The 23,567-nt window shown below is 34.8% G+C and overlaps 1 protein-coding gene and 1 pseudogene across 9 annotated transcripts in view; one reads left to right on the forward strand and one right to left on the reverse strand.

Moving 5' to 3' along the window:
• Window positions 1-23,567, reverse strand: part of LOC145254621 (receptor-type tyrosine-protein phosphatase epsilon-like) — a 732,106-nt gene that overhangs the window by 479,601 nt on the left and 228,938 nt on the right. The window lies entirely within an intron of this gene.
• LOC145263821 (5S ribosomal RNA) lies at window positions 11,968-12,084 on the forward strand (annotated as a pseudogene).

A 23,567-nucleotide genomic window follows, 5' to 3' on the forward strand; every position in this document is an offset into this window, starting at 1 on the left:
CTCTCATGCTCTCACCCTCTCCCTCTCTCGTGCTCTTTCCCCCTCTCCTCTAAAAAAGTAGAAAGAAAGGAAAAAATCATAATGAAAGTAGGTAATTCGAGGTAGCAGAATGGAACAGTATTAGTGGGGGGGGGGAAAGAAAACATTTTCAGAGAATCATTCTATGCAACAAGCATTAACTGAGCTTGGCCTTCGGGACAAGATCAAAGTGTGGTATCTGTTCTTCAGATGCTGCACCTCAATTTCTTGTTCTCTGTTAGTGGAGGAGAAATCCTTCACGACTGAGACAATTTTTATTTTTGTTCCTTTTCTCAACGTTAAAAAACGACCCTGGTGTCTAACTCTGTCCCGTGGGGAGGCATTGTAAATAGGAACAAGCATTAACTGAGCTATAATATGAATCCATAGTATATTAACCCTCAGATTGTGCGTTCAAGAGATGATTAAAAAGGAGTGATGACCATTCCAGTTTTCCAGTATTGTGAAGGAATCAAATGTACACTGCGAAACATGTATTGCTTCAGTCTAGAGACCTAGCGAAGGATTAAGGATTTGCCTTAACACAAGATGAGGTCTTTGTTGAAATTATGGAGACCAGATATATATTGCAGCACATATGCTGTTTCAGCATTGGGACCTAGCGAAGTATTATGAGATTGGGTAAATATAAATTGATGTATTCATCGAACAATAGGATTCCAAAGGCATTTTTTGATATGCATTTTTTTTCAATAAAATATATACAGTGGGTAGCAAAAGTATTTGGTACATTGTTTTTTTTTATTATTATTTCTCAGGAAATATCCAGTTAGTTTCATTCTTACGCAGTCATTTCATCTTGCTACAATACTTCAACCAATCAGCAATTTCATTTTTAAGCAGTCAAATAATCTGGTTACAATATTTCAACCAATCAGAAAGCACCCCAGGGTTCTGGCTGCTTACAGGTCAGTTGATAAAGATCGTAGACACTGCGCAGGTTGCCTCTTTCATTACTGTTTTAAAATGATTGAAATAAAGGAACTGACTAATGATATACGCCAGGAAATAATAGCAAGGCATAAAGATGGAAAAGGATATAGGAAAATAGCTTCAGAACTAAATTTGGTGGTGAGTACAGTTGGGGCTGTCGTGAGAAAGTAGAAAATAACGGGTGGTAATGCTAAAAATCTTCTAAGATGTGGTCGGCCACGTAAATTAAATGATATTACATTGCTCTTAACATGAAGAAAGGACCAATCCGGACTCGTTCAGAAATTCAGAGTGATTTGCAGGAAGTAAGTATTGAACTAAGCAAGGACACAATCAAGAGATCATTGAATCGTACAGGCCTGTATTCCTGATCACCGAGAAAGACTCCATTGTTGAGCCCTAGACATGTGAAAGATCGTTTGGAATTTGTTTATAAATATCAATGTGAATCGGATGACTTCTGCAACAAAGTTATTTGGTCAAATGAAACAAAAATTGAGCTTTTCGGAAGAAAAATGCACACCCGGGTATGGAGGAAATGGGGCACAGAATTGAAACCATCTAATTCCGTTCCCACTGTAAAATTTGGAGGTGGAAGTGTGATAATTTAGGCCTGTTTTTCTGCAAATGGAGTTGGAGGGATGAAAATCATAGAAGGAAAAATGAATGTAGCAAAATACACGAAGATTTTGTCAACACATCTGTTTAAGAGTGCAGCAGATTTTGGATTGGGCCGTTACTTTTTCTTCCAGCAAGACAATGATCTCAAGCACAAAGCTAAAATAACTATGAACTGGTTTAAGAACAAAGGAATTAGTGTTTTACACTAATGGCTTAGCCAGTCACCTGACCTAAATCCCATCGAAAATCTGTGGAAAACTTTGAAGTCAAGGGTGCATGCAAGGGATCCCAAGAATATCAAGGAATTGAAAAGTTTGCAAAGAAGAATGGCTGAAACTACCAGCAAATGCTTGTAAGAAACTAGTAGGCAGTTATCGAAAGCGTTTGGAGGCTGTAAGGCAGAACAGAGGATATACAAGTAAACATTAGTAAACGTGTGAAATATTTTTGCATATGCTTAATTTGATTTTTAGTTAATAAATATTTGTCAACTAAGTATATATTCATGTCCGTTTTATTTTCAGATAGATAATATCTGTTCAAAGATTAAGTGTGAATTTAATTCGAATTCACTTGATATTTCTTGAGAAATAAGAAAAATCCAATGTACCAAATAATTTTGCTACTCACTGTATATTGTGAAGGATTATTATAAGGGTGTTAACTTTGGTCGAAAAAGGACTGTTCTTTCTTTAATCAGTTTTCTTTTTTTCGTTTACCGATTTTTGATACTTATCAAAGGCACAAAACCAATATAAGAACATACCCAGACACATAATGTACATGTAGTGAAATTTCAAAATAATTTGTACAGTCGTTTCAGAATCCATAGAGATTGAACTGACACACACAACGTGCCTTTCACATATAAGTAGAGCTATATATATATATATATATATATATATATATATATATATATATATATATGAATCGTGTCCATTTAGGCAGCATTTTTTTTTTCATTTGTAAACATTGTTAAAAATAATAGAAAGCTTCTGATTAATTATACCTTTTTTATTTTTATTTTTTACTTTTCTTATGATCTTTTTGTGTTAAAATAAAAATTAATATAAGTTCCATATGTATCACGAAAATTTCTGATTCTTCGTCGAATCATCACCAGGTAAAAAAAACTAAAGAAAATACAAAATTTCAAAAGGTATCTGCGAAACAGGGGTGTGAAATCTGTTAGACGCCGAGAGAACTTTTTCAAATTGTTCTTGAAGACATTTACAAAATATCTGTGAGGGCAAATGCTTACCATAATACAATTTTGTCCTGTGACAAAATTGTATTACGGTAAGCATTTTAAAACATTTTTACTGGTTTCACAGGCTATATTATAAATTGTAGGTTGTTGAGTTTTGATATAGACAGCTTCGAATATCTTTAAGCAAACTTTTTCCATCAGAAATCATCACCTTATATCTTTAAATTTTTTAATTGGCATCAGAATGTATTATTTTAGTGTTAGTAATTAAGACTTTTCTTGAATTGGAAGGGGCATCATGTTTTTGTAGATATTGGTAAATTGAGATCGAATTTATAAGATGCATAGTGAAGCGGCTGGAGAGGGTAATAGTTGTAAAACCGATGTTGCTATTAGTATTTTCCTAATGCTATACATGTCTGTAGATTTATATGCACACATATACAAAGTATATTGAGATATATTTATAAATTGAAAAATTAACTTAAGATCATATTTGTGAGGAAATACATTTTTAACGTAAGTTGGGGTGTATTTTTGTGCAAATGTTTTGAAGAATTCGTCAAAGCCATAAATGATATAGAACCAGTCTGGAAGAATTTAATTGTGGAAGCGCAGGTGTTTTATTATGAAAACATTAGAATTCTCTCAAGTTTTTGAATTAATCAGACTCCAGAAGCCCATCCAAACATTTTTTTATTTTTATTTTTAGCTTTAAATAATTCATCAAGTTCTTTCTTTTTTTTTTTTCATCGGCCTCTGGCAAATCAATAAAAATGCTTCGTCTCTTGATGCCAATCCCTTCTCTATGATATGAAAAAGAGACAGAAAAAAATGGAGAATAAAATAAAAGATAGTTATTGCAAATTTAACTAATTCCTACTTTAAAGTTATTCGGTTGAAATGACTGAGTATCAAATTGAATGACGGTTTGTATTAATGCACAGAGATGATGCCATGGAGAAGAGTTACCAACAAAAAAACTTATAGCATTTTGATTCGATCATGTCTTTTGTTTTTCCATCAGAAACATTAGGCACACAAGTAACCATAAATCTCACGGCATCCGTATGCATCTGTGCCTGCAACCAAGTTCGGCTCAAGGATTTCCCAGCAGGTGCAAAGATTTATTTTATTTTATTTTTTTTTACTTTTTTTCACTCCAAATAGGGCATATAATAGTGCCACCAACACCCAATGACTGCTGTGCAGATTTAGAGCAGTCTAAAATAAGATAACTCCAGTTTCAAAAGAACATTCTAACAGCGCCATCTACAATTACTGTACTTTAAACATATAATTATTCAAGAGCAGATAACTCCATGTTTTTATTTTCATGCAAAACAAAGCATATTGTCACTTGGAACATAAGAAGCTACTATATAGGGAATTGAGCTACGAGATCTTAGTTCACATTACATTTTAACTTTGGCCGATATGCAGAATATTCACGTTAGCAAATCAGTTCCCATTAGATCACCAAAGTTAAGCAGTGTTGAGCGTGGGCAGTACTAAAATGGGTAACCATTATGGAATACCAGGTGCTGTCTGTGCTCTCTGCTTATCTCAACATTGTTTCCGGTCGTCCTGGACTTCTCTTTCCCCACTGAAATTAAGCAATGCCGACTCAGGAGAGGAATGGTTAGGGATTACACAACCTTTGCTTCACAATTCAGTGCATATCATCCATCATGCCTCCAGGATGATCAGATGTTCCTCATCGTTTTGATGGATGAACATCCATCAATCCAAACTTTAGCAGGTTAGTACAGTCAGGGAATAAGGAAACAGGGAGAGAATTCCAAAGTGTAGCACTCCAATATAAGAAACTATCAGAACATTTATGAACCTCTACAGTGGATAAGTGGAACTTAACTGCTTGTCGTGTTGGTCGGGAGTATGTACGTTGAAGGAGCACGTGCTACAAGTTTATCGGAGCCCATTGCATGAAAGTACTTGTTAAATAGACACAAGGATGCGACATTGCAGCAATAGGACAGGGTTTGGAGTTTGGCCAACAGTACAGGATCCCTTAGATTACACACAAACTAGACAAACAAAAAGCAGTGGAGAAGAAGATAAAGAAGAAAGCGAACATACCCTTTCTTAGCCATTCCCCCCTTTCATCTTTTGTTAAGTCCTACCCCGACCCGGATTCGTGTGCAGCAAAATCAACAACTTTCAATCATTTCTCAACATAAAAGAATTTATGATCGATAACCACACCAACTATTCTAAAACTTTTCTTCAACACACAAAAAATAAAGCTGGCGGATAACAAAAAAAAAAAAAAAAAACGAAAAAGATATAATTTGACGGATTCCAAACTAAAAAAACTCAGGTCAGAAATAAAACGGGAGATTAACATTTCTGACGGCCTATCCTAGCTTAACCACTTGGAGAGGAGATAGGGTTCAAGCAAGATCATTATATAAACAATAGCACGAGAGAAATAAAATGCTGGAGTAAGAATCACATACTAAGAATAATTTCAAGTAGTGATTGGACGATTCCAATATTTTTCCCGACTCCGTACTATATTTCTAGTTCTTTATAAATCGCTAAATATTTAACTATAAAGTTGTTATTTTCTCCGATTTCTGTAAAAAACACGTTTAATATGCAGATATTTTTTTAAATGTAAAAATGCACTTGTGGAGGATCATCTATAGATTTTAGTTTTGCTGGTATTTTAAAATCAATAAATATTTATTATTTTATCATTATTATCAGCAATGGAAGATTTTACTTTAAACAAAATCAAATAAAAAAAGACAATTAAAAGAATCGTTTTGGCATCGGGAAATAGGCACCAATTTTTTTCGATTCTGATACCAATTCCAATACCCCAAAATTTGTCGAGTTTTTTTTATTCTCGCTTCCGATTAATCGTTGCAACACTAATTGCAAGTAGCAATTTTCTTTGCTGGAAATGTGGTATCTGACAACAACCATCCATCCAAATTTTAGCTATTTACGACACTACAATCGAGAGATCTTTTTAAGATTCTAACTGTCTCTTTAAATGCAATTGTTTGTATTTCTCTTGCACTTGGTTCACTGAGTATATTCGCCAGGTAACTATCGTAAATGTGTTCTCCTTTTAATTTTCTTATCATTTTGTTTTTACTGAGGATGAGGTATCCTACCGGATGCCAGACATTCGCCCACTATCTCAGACATTCTGAGAGACCTTTTTAAGATTCTAATCTTCGCCTTAAGTGTATTTTTTTGTATCTCTCTCACACTTGGTTCATCGGATATATTTGCTAAATAAATTTTGAAATTCTTTTTCTTGAGTCCGGTTGTTCCTTTGATTGATGGAGATCTTCCAGTTTCATTTCATGTCATACGTAAGACCTGGATAATTCATAATCTTTTTCCCTCTCATCTTTAATCCAGCATCATTAGGCACACTGGCTTCAAATAGGGTTGTTACTTTCTCCCTGTTGTGTAATGTTACCATATAAGACTAAATAACTCCGGGTTTTATGTCTGTAGCCGTAGAAATGTTATAGTCATAATGAATGGTGTATGACTTATTGCTGGAATAGGTTCCTGGCATAGGTTTCCAGGAATCTGCTGCTACATTAGATAGTCAGCTTTTTTACAACTTGTCCAGTAAATAAAGAAGTGATTTTTTTCATATTTCTAGCTATAAAAGTTTCCTGTCTCTGGAGAAATGTACTTGGTAATGAGAAATTAATATACAAGTACACCATTAAACACTCCGATGATAATTATTAACCTTTTATTTTGGATTTATATGTCGCCCCATCCCCCCTCAATACCATCCATGGAACTGATACATTAATTAACAATCCTTTCTGGAGTCCAACTATATTTAGTACAAACTTCAGTATGTGCTTGAATTGTCCACTAAGTTTCAGTCATAAATGGCCAACAGTTTCGGTGTAAAAATGTCTATAACTTTTAAGCACTTAAAATCTTTGCGCGGTCTTGATTTAGAATGTGATAACCATTTATCATTGTTCAATGACATACAACCACGACCAACAATTTTCCCCACTCCCTATCTGTGCCTAAATCTAAACACAGATTCCATGGACAAAGCTTTTTTTCCTAGAATTGCCCCCCTGTGGAATTCCGTTCTGCTAGCTTGCTTTCTGTCTGACTATAAGACGGTAGCCTTTAATTCCAATGCAAACAAATTTTTGTTCAGCAGGCGCCTTAAGTGTCATCTTAAGGAGAATTGCTTCCCAAAGCCCTGGAAGACCTCATCAGTATGTCACTTATTTAAAAATTCAGGAGATCGGTTATATCCCTCTCAATACAGACCACTCAGTCTCCTATGTGTCATGAGTAAGTTGCTAGAATCCTTGTTAAATAGTCAACCACTTCAGCAAAAATAACCTCCTCAGTGACATGCTATATGGTTTCTATTCTGCTAAATCTATAGCCGATGTGCTAACAGTTATATCTCATGGGATTAGCCAATTACTCGACAGAGGCTTCCTTCCTAGGGCAATTGCTCTTGACATATCAAAGGTCTTTGATAGGGTATGGCATAAAGGTCTACTCCACAAAATCACCATAGCTGGAAATGTCTTTTCAATTATTAAATCATTTCTCTCTGATAGGTTCATAAGAGTAGTGGTTGATGGACAGAAATCAGAAGCTCATAGTATTAATGCAGGGGTTCATTCTGGGCCCAACTCTATTCCTGATCTACATTAATGATCTCCCAAATCACATCCTAAGATCATTTGTAGGCATTTATGTTGACGACACTATCAAGGCAACACTTCAAATGCCGTAAATGGCCAAGTTTTCTCTCATACTCTATCCTCTGATCTTGAATACGTGGTGCAATGAGGAAAGAAGTGTCTGGTTGATTTTAATGCATCTAAAACCAAGATTCTATCTTTACATTATAAATGCTCTGGTCCCAGTCTTACATCAATTTAAATGAATGGATCTCGTCTTTGTGTATGAGATTCCATGTTTTGACAAGCTTCTGGGTCTGTTCTTCACTTCGGATCTGAGATAGAACATGTATATCAAATCTGTTGCCAAGGTTGCTGGAAAAATGGTGAGATCCTTCTACCGCTCCAGTAGATATCTCATTGCTGATGCAATTCTCAACCTATATAAGAACCAAGTCCGTCCAAGGATGGAGTACTGTTGCCATATCTGGGCAGGAGCTGCTAGAAAAACTTATTGACAGAGTTCAAAATAGACTTTATAGCCCAGTGAGGGATGGCTTTTTTCTCTTCCCCGCAACCTCTTTCCCACAGAAGAGACATTGCGAGCCTGTCTCTGCTTTATCATTATTTTCATCGCAAGTGCTATCTGAGCTCCAATCTATGCTCCTCCCTGGCCTGACTTTCATGAAAAAACACTCGTCTATCTGAAACCACTATCAATATTTTCCCTCACTGTATATCTGTGCCTAAACCTAAATGTAAATTCCATGAACAAAGCTTCTTTCTTAGAACTGCACGCCTGTGGAACTCTCTTCCATTTTCCTGCTTTCCAACTGACTAGAATATGGTCGTCTTCAAGTCCAATGTAAACAAGTTCTTTATGAGCCATCCCCTTAAGTAATCCAATTTACCAAATTTTCAATACTAACGATTGCTACCATATTTTCCCATATGTACAATCAAATACCCTTATCCTCAAGTGGCCTCCAGGTCTTGATAAGTGGTGACTCCTTTGTAAAATAAAAAAAAATATAAAAAATATATGTTGTTATTCTGGTGATCAACGTATATTCATTAACCTTTTTCCTCGAGTAGCCCTCCGGCCTTGCTAAGAGGTGACTTACTTACAAAAGAAAAAAATATGATCAAGATATATGCAAAATTGTCAATAATTTTTGCTTATTCTTCTCTTTTCACTGCCTGCATTTTGGCTGTCATGGCCATTTCAGTTTTAGAATAGTCTGGGGATTTCGATAGACATTTTCTATAAGGTAACCTTACTGATAAAAATCTGGAAAGCGAGGAGGGGTAAGATCCGATAAGTGTGAAGCTCATTCAGTATTACACCTTTTACTGATGAACTGTTCACTAATGTGTAACGTAGTTGTTACATGTCCACACTCTGAACCCACACGTTTTATGCAGACAGTCCAAAGAAACAAAGACAAGGGGAAAAAATCGACTCACTCTTATGTTTTCAGTTAATACAACAGACATTTATTTACAGGTACTTTCCAGAATAATATCTTGTCTCTTGTTAAAAAGTCTTCTGGTACTCCAATGTGCTTAACAAGACTCTGCCGTGCTGAACGCATGGTACTCTGTCTTTGGCCGAACATGTTTAGGAAGCGTCTTTTCCTGTCGCTCTCAGCCCATATGTGTAAAACGTCTGTCTTTTTCTAGCCTCAAGGGTACACATTTTTCTCTTTATTATAATTTTTCTTTCTTGCCGAGACGTCACTTCACACGTGGTTCTGTCATTTCCATCTAGCTGCTGTTGGTGCATATGCACGTCTGTGTTGTGTTAAAAACGTTCATTGCATTTCATTGAATGGTGATAAAACAAAAACTGTTGGAAATTTATACGAGAAACTTGGCGAACAAGCCAGGCAGAGACTCAAGTTTATTATTTGTACCAAATATGGTTGATTTCGATGGGTGGTATATTTTTAAATACGCTGGCATAAGTAGTCCGGTAAGTGGATTGAAGTATTTCCATTTCTTTCATAAAAATACAGCCATTAAAAACATTAAATATATCTCAAACGTTTTTAAATTTAAATGATGTCATCTTTGTCTTTTTAGGAGAGATAAATAGACAAGAGAATCATATTTTTTTTTTTTTATTTACAAAAAAAAAAGTTTTTTAAATATCTTTTTTTTTTTACATTTTGATTTCAAAATGGAAGTCGTAGTTGTTACGCTTGAAGCTTGTCACTAATGTCTTCTCAATAATGGCTTCTTCATTCAAATCTCTTCTTTTTTTTTTCACCATAGTCTTTGACGCATTAAAATCTATTAGCAATAAATTGACTAAAAGAATATATATATATATATATATATATATATATATATATATATATATATATATATATATATATATATATTTCATGAGAAAATTAAGTGCAATACATGCTTTCATAATGGCAATTTTTAAATTCATATTTGAGCAGCAGCCGTTAGGCATGGCTTTCAATTTTAGTTTAAAGGCATTTCTTTAAACTTCATAAAATCTACTGACTAATATCTTCTTTTTTTTTTTTAAATTCTATTAAACTTATAAGCATTCGGTGTAGAACTGGCTTCTTTCTGATTGTCAACTCGGCACTCTGTGTGCAAGTAACCATGAGACCACTTCCATTTTCTAACATACGACATCATGTCTGCATCATGTCCAACTTAGGATGTCCACTATAAATTGTGACCCTAATCACAGTGGCCAATTATATCTCAATAGTATTATTTATTGTTTGGGATAAATAAATAAAAAAAATTTTTTTATTTAATTTTAAAATTTAAAAAAATAAAAAAAGATTTAAACTGCCCGCCTGACTCCCGGCTGACTACAAGATCGTAACTTTCAAGTCCAATGTAAACAAGTTCTTAATGAACCGCCCCCCCCACCTAAATTATAAATTTAATTTTAAAAAATTACCTAGTCCTGAAGATATATCTATATTTTTAATATTACATTGAAGTAAAAAATATTTTTAAAACTATATTCATCAGATGCATTCGTACAAATATCACAGGAAAAGATACATTGTTTATAATAAACAAACAAATATTTGCACATGTCTAATAAACTGCTTCAGTTCAGTTTAAATGTTGCAGCAGGAATATTTTAGCTAATAATAAACGCCATATTGAATGACTTGGTTTTACTCGACAATATTTTTATAATATACGAGGGGCGTGCAATAAGTAATGCCCTTGACGACTTTCAGTTGTCTTATCTAGCTGAGATTTTGCATGTGCAATGATTTATATCTCTACGGGTTATGTGGCAAATTACAGCTCTGAATTAATTGTGGTTTCTGTTTTACAGGTGTTTGAAACAAGTCAGGTGTGAAAATGAAGCCTTGTTGAATGTCGAGCAGTGATCTGGGTTTTGTATTTGAAAGGATGCACACCACAGGAGACTTTTGATGAAATGAAAGAAACTTAAGTGACAATGCCCCATCATATGACCTTGTAAAACGCTGGCATCCTGAATTCAAACATGGCTGGAAGTCTGTAGAAACAGCTCCCAGATCTGATCGCCCCCCCCCTTTTGCCATTGATGAGGCATCTGTCCATTAAGTTGAGGCTGCTATTTTGGAAGATCGGCGCATTACTATTCGCCAAATAGCCCAAGATGTAAAGATTAGTACAGGCTCTGTGGAAACTATGATTCATGACCATTTGCATATGCATAAGGTGTCTGCCAGATGGATTCCCAGGTTGCTCACACCATTCCAGAAGCGAGAACGCATCGAGTGCTCGAGGATGAATTTGGAGATGTGCCAAGAAGATGAGTCAAAGTTTTTCAAAAGACTGATTACACAGGATGAAATCTGGGTCCATCTCTATGATCTAGAGACCAAAGCCAAGTCAATGCAGTGGAAGCACTTGGACTCACACCTCCAAAAAAGGCAAGGGTGCAGCCCTCGCTGGCAAGGTCATGCTCACAGTCTTCTGGGACCAGGACAGAGTAGTGATGACAGATTTCGTGGCAAAGGGTATCACAATTATAGGAGCCTATTATGCTTCACTTTTGAGGAAATTAAGGGAAGCTATTAAAATCAAGAGGTGGGGCAAGATAAGCAAAGATACCCTCCTCCTACAGGACAACGCTCTGGTCCACAACTCGCATATCGCCAGATCAGAAGCACAGGTGTGTGGTTATAAAATCCTCCCTCATCCTCCCTATTCTTCTGACCTTGCACCCTCTAACTTTCACCTCTTCCCAGCCATGAAGTTATTTTTGAAAGGAAAGCGTTTCTCAAATGATGCAGCCTTGATTTCTAAAGTCATGTCATGGTTGGAGGACCAACCTGGAGTGTTCTACAAAAACGGTCTCCAGAGCTGCATCAAACGATGGGAGAAATGCACACCTCTGGGTGGTTTCTATGTAGAGAAAGATTAATAACTGTGCCAAGTTTCGTTACTCTACTGCTATGGGAAGTGGGTCAGGGGCATTACTTATTGCACACCCCTCGTATAATATATATAATAATATACGGCATAATCACTTTGACACACCGGTTCCCACTGGATCACCGAAGTTAAGCAACGTTGAACCTGGTCAGTACTAAATGGGTGACCATTTGGGACTTTCAGGTGCTGTATGTGCTCTCCGCTTATCTTGGCATTGTTTCCAGTTCTCCTGGTCGTCTCCTTGCCACTGGACCCAAACAGTGCTGATTCAGGAGAGGTGTGGGTTGGGATTGTGCAACTCTTGTGTCACAATTACATGTGCTACTGCCCCTAAGGGTGTGTCCTTTGACTTTCAAGACTGAACGGAAACATGGATGGATGGATTTTTATAATAAGCATAAACAGTCAGCACCATGCCAAATATTAATCAACCTTTTAACTTTGGTGATCTGGGTTGGAGCTGCTTGACACACCCTATCCTGCCTTGATAGAGTTCAAAACCAGTTTCGAAACCTAGTAGGTGATGCCTCTTTCTCTTCCCTGCAACCTCTTTCCCACAGAAGAGACGTAATGAGCCTGTCTCTGCTCTATCATTATTTTCATAGCAAGTGCTCATCTGAGCTCCAATCTATAGTCTCCCTTTGCCAGACTTTCTCAAAAACACCTTGACTAGCTATAACCATTATCAACAATTTGTTCGACTCTCTATCTCTGCCTACATCTAAACGCAGATTCCATGAACAAGGCTTCTTCCCTAGAACCGCCCACATGTGGAACACTGTTCCACTGGCATGCTTCCAAACTGACTACAATATCACAGCCTTTCTTGTTGAACCGTTACCTTAAATAATAAAATTCTACCGGATTCACACCATTAACAATTGCTAAACTATGGCCTTACATTCATTAATCCTAACCCTCGAGTGACTTTCAGGCCTTGACAAATAGTGACTCCTTTGTAAAAGAAAAGGATGAGAACTAGTATTTTAATCTAATAAAATCATAATTCTGTAGATTTTCTTACTAAAATGATTATTCTTAATTAAACTTTTCTCGGACATGTATCTGCCCCTTTTCATATCTATCAAGGGCAACAATTTTAACATATTGATAAATCAACTCTTCACTATGGTTGACCAAAAAACCTTCTCCGCCACCCTGGAACTCAGATATTATTTCATTTTTTTTTACTCTCCTTCCCTCCAAACAAGACATATTGCCACTTGGACATGGAGGGCTACTAATTGGGACCATGCCTAAAAAAGATGTCGGTTTACGTTACATTTGAACTTCTGCATATCAATACAGTTAGGGAAGCATGTAGCAGGAAGGGAATTCCAAAGTCTAGCTGTTCTAGGGAAGAAACTATTAGAGTAGAAAGCTTTCTGGCATTTAGAGACCTCAATAGTGAAGAGGTGTAATTTTGCTACTAAGTGGGTTTGTCAGGGATATGTATATCAAGAAAGCATAAATGCAATGAGTTACAAATTGAATGCAAAAATAGTATCTCTGGTCCCCCCTCGCCAATCTTTCATGATAAACACCCGTCTAGCTGAAACCACTGTCAAAAATTTTCCCCACTCTTTAGCTGTGCCAAAACCAAAACGTAGATTCCATGAACAAAGCTTCTTTCTTAGAAGTGCAGGCCTATGGAACTCTCTTCCGTTTGCCTATTTCCCACCTGACTACAACTTGGATGTCTTCAAGTCCAACATAAACAAATTCCTGACAAACTGCTCCCTTAAGTAAGACACTTTATCAAATCTCTAATACTAATGATTACTACGATACTATCCCATTGATTACTGTACACGCAAAAACCCTTATCCCCGAGTGGCTTCTGGGCCTTGATAAGTGGTGACTACCTTGTAAAAAGAAAAAAAAATGCAATTTGAGACACTGAAAAGTACAAAGCAATTATTTACCTCTCCATGGCGTTAAGCACTAGGTTAGGTGAGCTTTTGAATAGCCAGCACACTAAGAGAAGGGCACTCGCGCCTATAAAAATTTCTGAGCAGCTTTGCCGGCATTTACTGATAGGAGATCCATAAGCAATTAGCATTTAGCTAACCTCTTTTCAAAGCGAGAAGGTAAAACTGGGGAGGGCTGAACTCCTAGCACTGCACTGAAGTATCCTTCAGTCTGACAGAAGGAAGACCAGTGTCAGACTGAGTGCTGGAGACATATCCTCAATTAGAATTAATCACAGCCTCTGTAGAATAAAAGTAATGAAATTTGTTATGAAAATTCTTATTGCTTACTTAGTGGCACATGCGGAAAATATTGTTTAATGGAGGGGCGGAGTTTTCAAGAACTGAGTGATCATTCTAAATTAAATACACAGTCTATATGCAAAACCTATTTTAATATTATCATGTACACACTAGGAGTTCTCACACAGGTCATCATCAAAGATTGTTCACTGACAACAACTGGTGGTGTTCCCACGAGTCTGGATGACAACAAGTTTCCCGAGATTTCCAGTCCTCTCCACCTCTTTCAATAACCTTTGCAGATAAATTTGCGTTATCACAACAGCCGCTTGTCATTGACTTCTGTTGACAATGGCCACTGGTCTTCACTAGCATTTAGGTGGCAATAAACCTTCCCCAGGTACCATTACTCTTCACACTTATCCAGTGGAGGCTTGTATTAATCTATTGTATCTATCCTCGGTCCTTTCTATCCTCCTCTATTCTTCTTGACTTTTTGATGTGTCAATCGATGCTGACATAAAAATTAAAAAAAAAAAAATTAGGTAGTTAATTAATAATTTTGTAGTTTATTATAAATAATAATAATAATTTCCAGGATCACATGTTCAAACCAATAAGACTGCTTTATTATTATAATATGAGCTGATCTCTAAATATAGTGATGATACAAAAATGAACCTCGGCTGGTATGAACATTCAAAGAAAGAACAGATACTACACTGTTACCATAAAACAATATGCAAAGAAAAGGTAGTATTTATGAATATCCTATTAAAGTATAATAGGACAACAAGGGTGTAACCAGATTGAACTTCAGCTGGGTGCAATAACCAAGAATGGACCCATCGACAGTTTACAGCAGGAGCACTTTTGACCACAAGCAATTATCCGATCCCCCTTGGAATCGTGCACATGCTATGATGGAGTTAAATTATTTCTCATTTCCGCAAAAATAAAGACTGCATTCTTGCAAGCTGAACCCCTAAATATAAAAGCAAACACTAGCTGGTATGAACACTTACTACAGCACAGATACTACACTATGATCTTAGACCAAAGTCTCAAGTAAAGGCCTCCCCAGAGACAAATATTCTTACTAGTTATTTATATTTATTTTCCAAGTACTCATGCATCAAAAGATTCCCACTACATAATGCCAACATGTGTAATCCTTTAACTCATAAACAAAAACCAAATTAATCATTTCCTAATCCTATAAAAATATTAGGGTTCAATACATTTCTAGAATTCTCAAAGGAATGTTGAATATGGTTGGTGTTTGGCAATGCTGTCAGATCAAAGTCATAACACGAGCAAATGTGTAACCTGACAGGAAAACACTTCGTACAAACTTAACGATTGCCGCCATCTATAATAAATTACATCCACCTGTATGTTTTTGCTTTTTATCCCTAGGGACGACATTTTGTTTGGATATTTGACAAGCCCAATATTATATATATATATATATATATATATATATATATATAGTGCCACTGATGATAACACCTACAAAATAATCGGAAACGTTGTTTTCAATTATTCTTTTTCTTTGTAACTATATATAATATAATCTATATAATATAATGCAAAAAAAAAAAAAAAAAAAACACGCACACAAACACACACATATTTATAAATTATTTTTTTACTTGTGCAATATATAATACATGAGTTCTGAATTCTTGCGTAAAAAAATGTATTAAAAAAAAAAAGAAAAGAAAAGAAAAGAAAAAGGAACTGGCTATAACAGAAGCGAGATCTGATGATTGACTCCTAAACATAAAACATAAATCAACATAAAACCTGGTGTAACATTGGATCAACGAGGAAAGTAGTACCTTTCAAAATTGCATTAGCCTTTTTCAAAAATTAAAACACTGAGCTCTCTATAAAATAAAGTTCAAATAATACGAATTCATTGATTTGTAAAACATTTTTCTATTCTCATTGTGAACGTTTTAAATGTAAGGCATAAATAGCGTTAAAGCAGTCATGTTAAAATTTGTATAGCACTAGAAAGTATCAATCATCATGTACTATTTTGGAGTTTTGTCTCATTATAAGACTAATTTCTCTGCAAAGGTTTGAAACTATAGTTTATTATACTAGTTTATCTTATGTATGTGTAAAAAGGCACAAGTATTGTTTCTGCACTACGAAACAGGTGCTGTCAAGAACTGAACATTTTAATATGCTGAATAAGATGAACAACTTCTTGGAATTTGAAATACAGACTTTTTGTCATTTATTAATGTGTGTGTGTGTGTGTGTGTGTCATTTTCATTATTCAATTTTAGCTGTTTGCATCCTTTCCCAGTCTGCTGCAGCTGAACTGGCGCAAAATTTGTTCAGTGATAAATTGCCGTTGAATAATACCACGATGCTCTACAGAAATTGTGAATGTTTTTATCACAGCAAACATCAATTAACCATAATAGCATTATTTCAGATTTTTTCTTTCTTCAAGGTTTTAGTCAAGACTACCCTTTTATCCGAACCATATATCTATATTATTCATACAACCATATAAAGGGCCATAATACTGTCAGTTTCATGAGATTCCATAACCTTAGTATATTGAAATAAGATAACACTGTCATTATCATTGATCGTCAGTTATGGCGGTATTTGAGTGTGATGACCTTCTTCAGTTCAGGAATAGTCTGGCGATTGGTTTAATAGATATTGTATTTGAGATACCCTGCCCCACTCCAAATAAAATATATGGGGATTCAATTATGGTCTAGAGAATATAAAGCCACTCAAGATCACACTATCTACTGATGAGACAATCACCAAAGTTCTCCCGCATATTGAATAGTGATAAAACAAAACTGTTAGACCTTCATGATTGAAACAGCAAGTTATTATTTGTTTTTGTGTGGGATGGGGGCACAATATATAAAAGCATGTCGGTTTTAGTGGATTTTCTTTTAACTCTTGTTGAGAAAAATACTATGAAAGGAAAAATAAATAAATAAAATAAATTCTAACGGATTTTCCGGCTCTCTTTATAATTTTTATCTCTGGGTCAACCAGGCATAATTGGTCTTTGGCCCAGTAATGTCACTGCTATGCAAATTCGCCCTTAATTATTATTACTATTATTAATGACTGCACTGTTGGCTTTGAACAATCTAAGATAAGATAACTCCAACTTCAAAAGAGCATTCTAACAACGCCATCTACAATTACTGTACTTAAAACCTATAATTATTCATAAGCAGATAACTCCATGTTTTTACTTTCATGCCAAACAGGGCATATTGCAACCTGGAATATAAGGGGGAGTTGAGCAGCGAGACGTTTGTTCACATTACATTTAAACTTTTGCAGGTTAGTACAGTCAGGAAAGCAGGAGATCAGGAAAGAGAATTCCAAAGTCTAGTAGTCTGAGTGAAGAAACTATTAGAGTAAAAGGCTTTCTAGCTTCTAGAGATGGGATTTAACTGCTTGTCAGGCTAGTTGAGACTATGTACGTCTAGTCAACACAACCAGAGCACACTCTATAAAAGTACTTATAAAACAGGATTGGGGCGATGGGACAGAGGTCAAAGCTTGGTTGATACTGTGAGATTTATTAGATTTGAGACCCTTTTGCACGCTCTTTAAACTTTAGAGATTAGTGGAGGATTCATCAGATGTGACACCAATACTCCATGCATGTGTGAATGATCGTTTTGTAAAGATCCTCTCTGGTCTGAGTACTCTTGTTAGAAGAAGCTCACCTTCTTTGCCGCAACCTTGGCAATATCCTCAGTGTATTTGTTTGAAAATGATCATGTATTATTGAACATTCGGTGCCTAAACATTCAGTTAAATATGGCAGAGTCAGTTAACAATTATTAAAGGGCAGATAACTCCATGTTCAAAAAGATAATTCATTAATTGGGCACCAAAACATTTTTCTGTCAGAATTAATAAGAGAAAAAACATCGCAAGTGAACGATACTCTTAGAGAAGGCTGAACAGCAAATCGACCGAAATGTAGTAGTTATATAAATATCAACGTTAATAAAGGCAATAGTCCAAAGAGAAACAGTGCATATAACGATAACTGCTCATTCACCAAGATACACTTAAATATGATATTTTAATTCAGGCAGATTATGTATTTATTATCATAGAAATAATTCTCTGTCGATTATTATACTGAACCTAATGTATAGTAATGAGATGAAAACTAAAAAATATATGATTTTGGTGTCATCAGCTACAATCGAAACCAAAACAACTCATGACTTAAAAGTGTAGTATCTGTTCTCCAGATGCTGTACTTCAATTTCTGGTTCTCCGTCAGTGGAGGAGAAATCCTTCACGACTGAGACAATTTTTATTTTTGTTCCTTTTCTCCACATTAAAAAACGACCCTGGTGTCTAACTTTGTCCCGTGAGGAGGCATTGTGAATAGGAACTCATGACTTAAATTCCTTAGTCTCTGGGCCACGCCCATTCTTATATATATATATATATATATATATTCCACTAAATTTGTTTTTTTTTGTGTGTGTGTAGTGATATTCATGTTAAAAGTCCTTTTTTCTATTTATTTAAAAAGATGATACAACTTTCTTATATATGGGTCGTGGAATTGCATTCATCTGAAAAAGATCTAGCTAATTTTCCATATTATTTTAAACATTCATTTTAATTAATTCATTATTAGGTTTTCCGTTTTCTTATGGGATGATCATCTTTAGTTAACTATTACGTGTAATTATATTCATGCAGATATTCTACATGATTTATACTTGCGTAATATTTGCGTAAAAAGTTTATAGTAAACACGAACCTCTTTCTATATATATTAATGTATGCATATGTATATTTGTTTAAAAAAATTTTGCCTACCGAACTCCTTTGTCAGTTTTTGGTGTAAAGACATGAAACTTAACATGTAGGGTATTCGAACCCATACGAAACTTTATATTTGGATTTTACCCAGGGAAAATCAGTGCAAAAGTGTGAAAATTAAAAAAATAAAATTTGCCAGGTGAAAGTCAAACGACAGCATTACGAATATGAATGTGTGACATAATAGCTTATTAGTATTAATTTTTAGCTTTGCAGTAAACATGTCTTCATAGCTCAGGTATTAACATTAAAGAAAAAGGCAAATCGTAAGCTAAACGTCTTGGTTTCGATTCTCAGTGGTGCCACAGGAATCATTTTTTTAAAAAAACTTTTTAAATCATTACTATATATAGGATCCTATATGATATAAGAATAAATACAAAATCTGCATTAATCAAAATATCATATTTAAGTGTATTTTATGACCAGGCAATGCCAGGCAGCCTGCTAGTATATATATATATATATATATATATATATATATATATATATATATATATATATATATATACGAGCAAACAGTTAATAAAACATGTTAAAAAACACTTTGAAATGAGTTACAAACATATTTAATCTGAAAAGGAAACACTCGTATTACAAGCTCTATCTCCTATTTGGTCTTATCGAGCTTTTACATCTGGCTGAGATAACTTTATGAATATTAATTCTTTAATATTTATAATATACTTTAGTTTTACCATCTTGGATCATTTTGGTAAATTTAATTGTAACTTTTATTTTATATATATATATATATATATATATATATATATATATATATATATATATATAAGTGTTGGCACGATTAATTGTAAATTGGATTAATCGGAAGTTTTGGGGGTATTAGAATCGGTATCGGAATCGGAAAAATTGATGCCTATTTTCCGATGCAAAAACGATTCTTTTAATTGTATATTTTTATGTGATTTTGGTTGACCTAAAATCTTCCATTGCTGGTAATTATGATAAAATAATAAATATTTATTGATTTTAAATTACCAGGAAAGCCAAAATCCATAGATGATCCTCCACAAGTGTATTTTAACGTTTAGGGAAAGTTTCTGCATATTTAAAATGTGTTTTTACGAAAATCAGGGCAAATAACAATCTTATAGTTAAATAATTAAAGATTTATAAAGAATCGGAATCGGTAATTTAGCACGGAATCGGAAAAAAAAAATATTGGAATCGTCCCATCACTAATATCTACCTGTCATCCCTTTTTGAAAAGATGGAATCGCCCGATTGGTGAAGCTAAGGTTCAAGCAAGCAATCAAGGACGCCCGGACGGTCGACAGAGTTTGAGAATGATATAGATTAAAGCAAAAGTAATACGCGAGAACATAAACACCTGCCGCATGCAAACGTTCATCGAAATATGGCAGATCACCCTAACCCTAACCCCCAACCCCAGGAAAATATTCCCCTGGCAGTCTTCTGTCAAACTATTGCAAACTTTCTCAATTATACCGATTTCAGCTCCCTGGGCAGCATTCCCCAATTAATAACAAAAACCTAATATTTCTCTCAGCTGTATATGGCTCATGGGAAATATCTTGAATAACAGGTTGATATTGGCTGCCTTGTTAGATTAGGCATAATCAAAACGCTAAACTTTTCTTACTGTTTATCAAAGTTAAAACAGTGTTTACCCATTAGGTTGATAATGACTGTCTATATAATAATTCACTGAAATATTTCATGTTCGTATATACGTTATTACCTTTCAGTCAGATAATCAAGGTATAATAACGTTGACACACAGGTTCCCCTTAGATCACCAAAGTTAAGCAACATTGAGCCTGGTCAGTACAAAAATGGGTGACCATTTGGGAATTCCAAATGCTGTATGTGCTCTCCGCTTATCTCAGCATTGTTTCCAGTTGTCTTGGATTTCTCCTTACTACTGGACTCGAGTAATGTCGATTCAGGAAAGATGTGGTTGGGGATTGCGCAACATTTTCCTCATAATTACATGTGCAGCCACCCTTTCAGGGGATATCCATTGTCTTTCAAGACTAAACGGAGGCGGTGATCAGTTGCATAACAAAAGTAGATGGTCTTATCAACAAAGATGTTGATCGGTTAATAATTTGATGTCAACAAAAGAAACATCCCGACTTTGCTCATTTTAAAATGAATTGTGCCAAAATCAAACTATATATGAAGACAGTAAATATTTATTATTTGGCTTCATCGGACTACTGTTCTCATCTTGAATGTCATTTTCACAACGTCTGGGTCGATGTAACCTCCAACCTTCTTCCGGTGTATCTTGTCGAACTCGGGAATGTTTCTGATGAACTCAGGAATTTGGACAGAATTTCAAATAAAACCCTTTATTTATTTCACGAGGGTAGCATGCTCTTTTCCCGTCAGCCATGTTGCAGCCTCAGTTGAAAGCAGAAAGAATAGAAAACAGAAAGAATAGAAAGCAGAAAGAATAGAAAAGAACTTCAACTTGTTTTTTTTTCTTTGTACAACGACATTTATTTCCTCATTTTCTTGTTATTGCTGCGCCATCCCTCACGTTATCGTCTTCTCGAACATACTCTCGAACGTCATCCACGCTTCTAACGTGATCCTTCTCGAATGTGCTCTCTCTCTTTTTTATAACCTTCTTTTTCCTTATTGTGACGTCACTTTGCTCACAGTTCAGTATTTGTATATAGCTGCCCGCGCTTTGTTACACACTGAGCAACGAAACATTCTTCCAATAAGCAAAACTGCTGCATCTGATAAAAATAGATGCGAACGTCATTTTTTTATGAGAAGTCGTCACCTGTGAAATGCTGTTTACCAATTGATTACGTGTATCGTCACTGTCTACTACGTTTGTTCCTATCAGATTTTCTATAGTATTCTATGAACCCTCCATTCGAATCTTCCATTGAAAATAACATTATTTTCCCTCACCTTTTTTCTTTCATTTTTCCTTTTTTCTTTTTTCTTATTCTTTTAAGATAAAACACGAAACAAACAATCTTGTCAAGATGACATTCTCCGGTAATCATTCCGACTTGCTCGGTTCTTTCCCCTGCCGCAGCCAATCCCTTCTACGTGTGTAAAGGGTTAGCAAATCATAATCAGTCTTTACTCACCATATTGTTATTTAATATTAACTACCACCTATGGAAAATGACAGGTCTCTGATAGCGTATTAACCTTTTGTGGCCTCCGACTATATCTCATACAATATGAACGGTTGTTGGTTTTGACAGTGAGCGGATTGCTTGCCCTTTAAGAACATAGGCAAAAATCACAATATTGGAAAATATTGACATAAAAAATATCAAAAAAGAGAATATCACTATAACTAGTAAAACTAGTTAACACATAGTTGGGGAGAAAATGTGATAAATATATATATATATATATATATATATAATTATCCACTGACACGCGTTTTGTCGTCTACGACTCATCAGAGTGGTTGAATCTAGTGAGATTTGAAATCAGGACCCCATGATAAGAAGCCTAAACCTCTCCCACCGAGCTATCTTGCACAACTACTAATGTATAATTATATTTTAAAAACAATACATATGCCGCTCTCCATTTGGGGGTACCACATTGGTAAAAAGGGAAAATAATTCCCAACTTGAATTTAGGTAAAAATGCACTTTTGTATAAATAATTGAATTCATTCAAAAAGTATCGTTAACAAAAAAAAAAAAAAAAAAAAAAAAAAAAAAAAAGCAACATCTACGTAAATACGCAATATATTAGTAGCCAACTATCAACGCGATGGTTGTAGGTTCAATCCCCGGCTAGGGAAAGGGGCTAGTCTAGCTGCACTGATGAGTTGTGTTACAACGAAACAGAACTGTATATGTATAACTATATATATATATATATATATATATATATATATATATAAAAAGTTATAAAATATATATGGCAATTAAGCTACACAGAATATTCTGCGTTTCATTCACGCTAGGATTCATCAGGCTTAAGCCTGATGAATTCTAACGTGGAATATTCTGTTTAGGTTAATTAATGTATATTTTATAACTTACTACCTTGTTCTACCTACGTATTGAGCACTGTTGAAGTAAATACTTAAAGTTTACGCATAAATTTATACTTTCGTATATTAATTTATGTGAAATGAAGTATATATATATATATATATATATATATATATATATATATATATATATATATATATATATATACCCACAGATGGAAACAGATAACTAGAAAAATAATGGATATTACATGAAATATATGAATTAGATATATAAACATATAGATGTATCTATCTCTATGGAAATACATTAATTCATGGTGATATATGCACACACACACACGTGTACGATATATTGCAATAATAGATATATAAAAATTGTATGTATCAATAGAAATGTAGAATGAGAAAAAATATAATGATAGCAATAAACTGTGTTGACCTTGCATGGCATAAAAGAATTCGATTGGCTCTCGCTATCCAATCGGCTGGAAGGAAACCTATCGGCTGTATCTCGCCAATGCCGCAGAGTCTAGATAAAACCCATGCACATAATTTCCCAAAGAAAAAAAAAATGTATGGAAACAAGTGGTAATAAAAAGGGTCTTATTGTATTTAATATTACTACTGCT

Source organism: Euprymna scolopes, chromosome 3, assembly GCF_053919585.1.
Source record: "Euprymna scolopes isolate OS-2025 chromosome 3, ASM5391958v1, whole genome shotgun sequence".
NCBI lineage: Eukaryota > Metazoa > Mollusca > Cephalopoda > Sepiida > Sepiolidae > Euprymna > Euprymna scolopes.